At 36.5% G+C, this 8569-nt stretch overlaps 1 long non-coding RNA gene across 1 annotated transcript; it reads left to right on the top strand.

The window, feature by feature from the left end:
• The first annotated feature begins 1213 nt into the window (after positions 1–1213).
• LOC130681472 (uncharacterized) lies at positions 1214–3660 on the top strand. Its single transcript, XR_008994651.1, has 3 exons — positions 1214–1291; positions 1499–1593; positions 3606–3660. It is a non-coding gene; the product is annotated as an uncharacterized LOC130681472 (long non-coding RNA).
• The last annotated feature ends 4909 nt before the right edge of the window (positions 3661–8569 follow it).

The raw sequence follows: 8569 nt of genomic DNA on the forward strand, positions 1-8569 counted from the left end.
CCAGTTTCAGCTTAGAACAATGTATGGCCGCTTTACATCTGATAATATTTTATAGACAGACACTTTAAATTCAGAACTTAATCTAAATGTATAGTGAGTTTGTGTGTGTGTGTGTGTATTTGCATGAGAGTTGGTTACAGGTAGTTTCATGCCAAATCATGGTCTATTGAAATGGAGGCCTTTATTTTAACAACTTGATCTTAATTGATTGCACTGTGAATATGCATTTTCTGCTCCAGAAGGATACAGTTCATATCACTCTACTATACTCATAATTCAGTTACTTCTGCTTTATGTTTTAGAGTGCTTATAGGGTATGCTGTGCTTGTTTTATAATACTTTACAATTTTATATTGTTGTATACTTTGCTCTAGTTTGGTAATGTGTTTTTAACCCGACTGAGCCCCTTGTTAACAGTCATTGCTCACAACTTTTGTTCTCTCCAAAGATTGTAGCACCGTGGTAAACTGATTTGAACCAAATAGAATCAAATTGACTTCTACTTTATGTTTCAAGTTTAGAATTTAAAACTAGAACTATGTGTATCTTGCACTATAATTGTGGCTAACACATTGATCGGTATTGTATTAATAAAGTCGAAATGTGGAAATCAAAACAGTGGCGACCCCCCAGAACAGAAGGTCCTGATCTCATCAGCAATGGCATCGCTCCCCCGGCCCTGATTTCCTGGGGAGGACTGCTGCCCTTTGAAAGCCCTGAGGATGCAGAGGGCTTTCAAAGAAGTACTGACAGGGCCTAATTTCCTTGTCTTTCTAGTTCCCTTTTCTGCCAGAGTCCATAGAAATATACAAAAACAGACAATGTTAATTATTTAAACTGAAGTATCATCAAGAAAAGATCTAAGAAAAATGAATAAGTGAAAATTTATTATACCAGCACTGTTTTGGGTGATTAGTGATCATTTTGATAATTGCATTGAATCACTGATAATAGGTCTGCTTTCCCATTAATAAAAGTGCTACTGTTATTCTCAAATTTATCAATTAACATTAATTTTCTCTGAATCTTACCTAGAGATTCAGACTCCTATTGTCTCTCCACAAACCGTGGTGTTCATATTCTTCCCGATTTTCTCAGGAAGGGATCATTGGGAGAAAGATTGCTGTATCTTCCACCAGAGGTTAGATTCTTGAGTGTTCAGGACTCAGTTTGGAGGAATTGATTGGTTTCATTAGTTTTTAATTATGGTTGTGAGATGGTGAAGGCCTTTGGAACTGTTGTACTGAAGCTGAGCTCCTATTATTTCACAGGTTTTCTTGCATTATTGATTGTAAGTAACATATAGATGTGTTCAAATGAAATATCCTTGCTTTATCACTTTCATTGGTCTGAAAGAACTAAGGTTAATATCCTCATACTTTCTCTTTTAGAAAGCCTTTTTAACAAACATTACCAAAAATCCAGTTATGACCTATGATTCTCTAATGATACCATCTACAATTTTTTAAATTAAAAACCTCCTTTCTTTCTTTTTAAGGGAATCCCAGGATTTTCTGGAAATCAAGCATTAATGGGACAAAAGGTGTTTTCATGAAAGTTGAAGATTTTGGCCTGGATCTGCCGATTAACAGGGTAAAGTGGTGATGTGTCTTCGTACAGTATACATTTTTGCCACATTCTTGGTAACAGTTAATTGTTCAGATATGACATAATTTAAGATGCTATTATTTTGCCCTCATAATTATTTTTTCTTGTTATTTTATACAGATAATGTGGATTTATATACAGGCTTTTACTTGGTTCCTTCTGTGTTTTGTGCTCTTAGCCCATCCTTTTGGGATAATTTTAGTATTAACTGAACTATATCTTTGAAGTTCCTTTAGTACAGTCATCTTGGTATTAAACTTCCATTTTTTATTTAATTATAAATATATTTTACTCTTGCTTTTGAGGCAGTTTTGTAGGGTATACAGCCCACGGTTGCTATTTTCTCTTAATACCTTGAGGGTTGTCTTTTATTGTCTCCTGACTTCCACTGATAACTATGAAAAAATCTGCTCTAATCTAATTATCATTTTTTTTGTAAATGATCTGTTCTTCCTTTGGAATTCTATAAAGGTATTTTGTTTTTAGTGTTCTTAAAACCCACTACAATGTATCTAAATATGGATTTCTCTTTATTCATCCTGGTCGAAATTCATTTTGCTTCCTGAGTCTGTGGAGTTATTTCCATTAACTCTGGAAGATATCAGCCATTATCTCTCTATTACATCTATTCTATTCTCTCTGTTCCCTCTTCCTGGAATTCTAGTTAGATGTATTTTATTTTTTCTATTTTTATCTTCTGCATCTCTAAACAGCTTTTTATTTTTTATATCCTTTATTCTTAATATTCTAGTTAAATTTTTTGGATATATTTTCCAGTGTACTTATTTTTTCCTTTACTATGTCTAATTTGCTGTTGAAACCATTAATTGATTTTTTAAAATTTTTAAACAAATTTCTAATTTCCAAAAGTTCAAATTTTAAATGACACCTTTTTATTTTTGATAGTCTCGTTTTATTTTCAGTCCTAACAGTCTTCTTTCATGATTCTCTTTTTTGACTTATTAAGTTTCATATGTAGTCTTCAATTCCTTTGCTAACATGACTCTACTGTCTGCACATAGTTGTCGCTCCTGCTGACTCTTGCTCCTGTGGCTTGCTGCCTCCTCTTTATTCATTGTTGACTTTGAGCTCATTGCCTTGTCTTAGCTGACAGGAGTCCTGTGAGCCTCACTGCGGCCCGAAGAGCTGCCCGCCACTGGTAGCTGTGGCTGCTGTTTCAGAGTACAGCGCCTTCTACGCTGCACACGATCCATATGCAGAGTACAGTATATTCTCAGCCCCCTTTAAGAGCCCTGAGTCATCCTAGGTATGAAACACCACTGCCCTTCCCCCATGACTGGCACCACAGTCAGCTTCCCACAAGCTGTGCTTGCGTTCAGACACCTCCAGCACTCTGGGCTCCTGCATCTCCAGCTCTAGCAAGCTTTGGGCACAGTTCCAAATCCTGAAAAACATAGCCCCCACCCAGAGTATATTTTATTAAAATAAGAGATATTTTGAAGACTTTTCCTGTTTCTTAATATGATCAGCACTCTCCCACAGAGGTTGCTCTCCCCAAGGTGTTTTGTTCTGGATTCAGAGACTCCCTTGGAGCATCTGGTCAGCAACAATGTCAGAAATAGAAGTCCAAATGAAATTATTATGGACCTGCATTTTTCTTATCTTGTATTCACTCTCATAACTCAAACTATGACAAATAAGAAAAGTTTTCACTTGATTGTTTTCCCCCTGTTTTCTCCCCTCAACAGCCCTGTGTGAATAGCTAGGTCTTCCTTTGACAGAATGGCAGAGTCCTTCTTGATTTCCTAATGAAGATCTTTGACTTAGTAATCCATAGACCCTAGGCGCAGGTCTTTAAGGTTTTAGATTCTTGAGTTTTCTACCTTGTGTTGCTCCTGTCTTATAGTAGAGGAAGGGAAGGCAGGCACCCTGGGTACATTGGTATTGGCTTATCATTCCATAATGGATTGTTGGGAAATTTAGGGGAATGAACTGATAATTTACAATGTTAAATGTGACCTTTATTTCATTTTTAGGGAGATATTGGGCCTCCAGGAACTCTAGGGAAGAAAGGAGCTCCAGGAATACCTATATGTTAATGTCATTATTATTTATTATCAGTTTGATATATTGTTACATCATACTAGGAGTTTTTATTCTGGAGTTCACAAAATTGGAGGAGGATCCAGCAATGATATTATTGGGGTCCATAAATTCCATCTATTTTATGAAAAAAATTATATTTATGTCCATTTTTCTAAAGAAGTCCAGATTTCTTTAGATTCTCAGAAAACTGGCCACCCAAAGAAAGATCAGGGACTCTTACTGTTGACAAACCAGAAAACAAACATTCTAGCTATTCATCATAAATAGGAAAAAATATTGTCGATTAGATATGAATTCAATTTCGGGGAGATGTAGAAGACTTTTCCTTTGAAATGGAATGTTCTTCCTCTACCTTCCACCATTACTACCAAGCTATTTTTTCATTGAAATAGTAAATTACACTTGGTTATTTATTGGTGTCTAAGTTAACCTCCAGAAAATGAAGGTACTGGAGTTCAAGAATATCTATATTTAACATTACTAATGTTTTATACATTATATGATAAACTAGTATGTTTTACATTTTATAGTTGTGATAACATCCTAAATTGGCAGCAAAGTGCATAGTAGTGATGACATGGTATTTTCAATGTGGCCATATTGAGATTATGTTTTCTGATGACAGTAATTGAATGGTTTTTTTCTCACAATATTTTCTTTGTTATGTTTAAGACAAAGCACATGTTTTTAATATATGTAATAGTGTTGAGAGTGGAATTTAAATTAAATCAGTTCCTTATTAGAATAGTTATCATTGTCTTATTTTGAATCATATGGTTAGTTAAAAATAATGCTATTTTATAACTTGAAGAGAGATTATCATATTAAGAGAATTATTAGGTTGTAACTTTCAAAATATTGTTCAGGAATATAGAAATTGTAAGTAAAATTGGTGAAGGTAATATCTATGAGGAAACCTAATTCTTAGCCATCATGACAAAAGAAAGTATGATGCAGAAAACGTTTGTCACTATCTTATATTAGCCACCCAGTAATTGTTGCTATTTGTTGGTTGCATGACCAACCAAGTTATCAGGGTTTGGCTGGCCTTCCTGCTATCTGCATAGTTTGATTCTTTTTTTTTTTTTTTTAATAATTATTTTTTATTGAAGGGTAGTTGACGCACAGTATTACATTACATTAGTTTCAAGTGTACAACACAGTGGTAGAACATTTATATACATAATTCTAGGTTCCAGATATCACCCTACCAAGCTGTTACAATATCTTGACTATATTCCTTATGCTATACATTACATCCCAGTTACTTATTTATTTTACCATTGGAAGTCTGTCCTTTTTTTTTTTTTTTTTGTGAGGGCATCTCTCATATTTATTGATCAAATGGTTGTTAACGACAATAAAATTCTGTATAGGGGAGTCAATGCTCAATGCACAATCATTATTCCACCCCAAGCCTAATTTTTGTCAGTCTCCAATCTTCTGAGGCATAACAAACAAGTTTTTACATGTAGAACAAATTCTTACATAATGAATAAGTTACATAGTGAACAGTACAAGGGCAGTCATTACAGAAACTTTCGGTTTTGCTCATGCATTATGAACTATAAACAGTCAGTTCAAATATGAATACTCATTTGGTTTTTATACTTGATTTATATGTGGATATCACATTTCTCTCTTTATTATTATTATTTTTAATAAAATGCTGAAGTGGTAGGTAGATACAAGATAAAGGTAGAAAACATAGTTTAGTGTTGTAAGAGAGCACATGTAGATGATCAGGTGTGTGCCTGTAGACTAAGTGTTAATCCAAGCTAGACAAGGGCAATAAAACATCCACGGATGCAGAAGATTTCTCTCAGAATGGGGGGGTGAGGTTCTAAGCCTCACCTCTGTTGATCCCCAATTTCTCACCTGATGGCCCGCCTGCGACTGTGCCTGCCTTAGGTTGTTCCTCCCTTGAGGAATCTTACCCGTCTCTGGCTAACCAGTCATCTTCCGGGGCCATACAGGGAAATGTGAAGTTGGTAAGTGAGAGAGAAGCCTTAATGTTTGAAAAAGTTAGATTTTTACTTCTTTGCATATTTATGCCCTGTGGCTTCTATGCCCAGCATTTGTCTTGAGGTATCTTTACCACTTGGAAGAATTATGATACTCGGTAAATTTGATATGAGGCACGAATTCTATTTAAGGGTTGTAATTAGGAAGGAAGAAGAAAAGCTATAGAAGTAGCAGGTGGAAGAAAACATGGGAAGATTGATTATTTCTTTGATATATCTTCTTGTAGAGTAACTTCACCATGTATAGGTTTTAAGCTACTACTTAAATTGCACACACACATTAACATAATAGGAGTATAGTTACATAACCAAAGCATATCTGTAATTACCAGCCATCTGCAGTGAAACCAAGAAAACCAGTTAGGCACCTTAGGCATTTGTGAAAACTTATCTATGATATGGTGGATATTGTCCAACTGAACTTGAACAGTCCGAGAGAAATCAGACAAATTAAAACAACCCATTCCTGGGGACTGTTCACATGCCATATGTTCTTTTAACAGTAAATAGTTTGTAGTTGTAAGACTTTGGAGCGCTACAATTTGCACTTCTCCAAATTCTTGGTTGAGTTCCAACAGTATAGATCCAGTCCAATTTTGTTGTTTTACTGTATGCACAGGCCAGGTTAGATATCTCCTTCCTCATTCCCATGGCAAGTCCAGGAACTGGTGGGATGAGTGCATCTACAGCTGTAGCAGTGCGTGGATCTTTGTTGGGGTTTTTTGATGATCATCTTCTGGCATGAGTCTTCCAGAGAGTGCAGATGTTGGAAGTTCTTTTTCATATCGTATCTTAGTTCATTTTCGGGGTAGCCCAATTAGGCTTTGATCCTCTGTATAAACACAAACAGACCCTTTGCCTACACTTTTATATGCCCTTTATACCTTTGTGTAGAAATCATTGGAGGTTACCACACAGGAACTGCCCTTTTTTTTTCTTTTGCTTTGATTTGGTATCACTAATCTAGACTTACATGACGAATATTATGTTTACTAGGCTCTCCCCTATACCAAGTCTCCCCTATAAACCCCTTTACAGTCACTGTCCATCAGCATAGCAAAATGTTGTAGAATCACTACTTGCCTTCTCTGTGTTGTACAGCCCTCCCTTTTCTCCTACCCCCCCATGCATGTTAATCTTAATACCCCCTTCTTCTCCCCCCCTTATCCGTCCCTACCCACCCATCCTCCCCAGTTCCTTTCCCTTTGGTACCTGTTTGTCCATTCTTGAGTTCTGTGATTCTGCTGCTTGCTGTTTTGTTCCTTCAGTTTTTCCTTTGTTCTTATACTCCACAGATAAGTGAAATCATTTGGTATTTCTCTTTCTCCGCTTGGCTTGTTTCACTGAGCATAATACCCTCCAGCTCCATCCATGTTGCTGCAAATGATTGGATTTGCCCTTTTCTTATGGCTGAGTAGTATTCCATTGTGTATATGTACCACATCTTCTTTATTCATTCATCTATTGATGGACATTTAGGTTGCTTCCAATTCTTGGCTATTGTAAATAGTGCTGCAATAAACATAGGGGTGCATCTGTCTTTCTCAAACTTGATTGCTGCGTTCTTAGGGTAAATTCCTAGGTGTGGAATTCCTGGGTCAAATGGTAAGTCTGTTTTGAGCATTTTGATGTACCGCCATACTGCTTTCCACAATGGTTGGACTAACTTACATTCCCACCAGCAGTGTAGGAGGGTTCCCCTTTCTCCACAGCCTCGCCAACATTTGTTGTTGTTTGTCTTTTGGATGGCAGCCATCCTTACTGGTGTGAGGTGATACCTCATTGTAGTTTTAATTTGCATCTCTCTGATAATTAGTGATGTGGAGCATCTTTTCATGTGTCTGTTGGCCATCTGTATTTCTTTTTTGGAGAACTGTCTGTTCAGTTCCTCTGCCCATTTTTTAATTGGGTTATTATTTTTTGTTTGTTGAGGCGTGTGAGCTCCTTATATATTCTGGACGTCAAGCCTTTATCGGATGTGTCATTTTCAAATATATTCTCCCATACTGTAGGGATCCTTCTTGTTCTATTGATGGTGTCTTTTGCTGTACAGAAGCTTTTCAGCTTAATATAGTCCCACTTATGCATTTTTGCTGTTGTTTTCCTTGCCCGGGGAGATATGTTCAAGAAGAGGTCACTCATGTTTATGTCTAAGAGGTTTTCGCCTATGTTTTCTTCCAAGAGTTTAATGGTTTCATGGCTTACATTCAGGTCTTTGATCCACTTTGAGTTTACTTTTTTATATGGGGTTAGACAATGGTCCAGTTTCATTCTCCTACATGTAGCTGTCCAGTTTTGCCAGCACCACCTGTTGAAGAGACTGTCATTTCGTCATTGTATGTCCATGGCTCCTTTATCAAATATTAATTGACCATATATGTCTGGGTTAATGTCTGGATTCTCTAGTCTGTTCCATTGGTCTGTGGCTCTGCTCTTGTGCCAGTACCAAATTGTCTTGATTACTATGGCTTTATAGTAGAGCTTGAAGTTGGGGAGTGAGATCCCCCCTACTTTATTCTTCTTTCTCAGGATTGCTTTGGCTATTCGGGGTCTTTGGTGTTTCCATATGAATTTTTCAATTATTTGTTCCAGTTCATTGAAGAATGTTGCTGGTAGTTTCATAGGGATTGCATCAAATCTGTATATTGCTTTGGGCAGGATGGCCATTTTGACGATATTAATTCTTCCTAGCCACGAGCATGGGATGAGTTTCCATCTGTTAGTGTCCCCTTTAATTTCTCTTAAGAGTGACTTGTAGTTTTCAGAGTATAAGTCTTTCACTTCTTTGGTTAGGTTTATTCCTAGGTATTTTATTTTTTTTGATGCAATTGTGAATGGAGTTGTTTTCCTGATTTCTCTTTCTGTTGGTT

This window comes from Manis pentadactyla, chromosome 18 (assembly GCF_030020395.1).
Source record: "Manis pentadactyla isolate mManPen7 chromosome 18, mManPen7.hap1, whole genome shotgun sequence".
NCBI lineage: Eukaryota > Metazoa > Chordata > Mammalia > Pholidota > Manidae > Manis > Manis pentadactyla.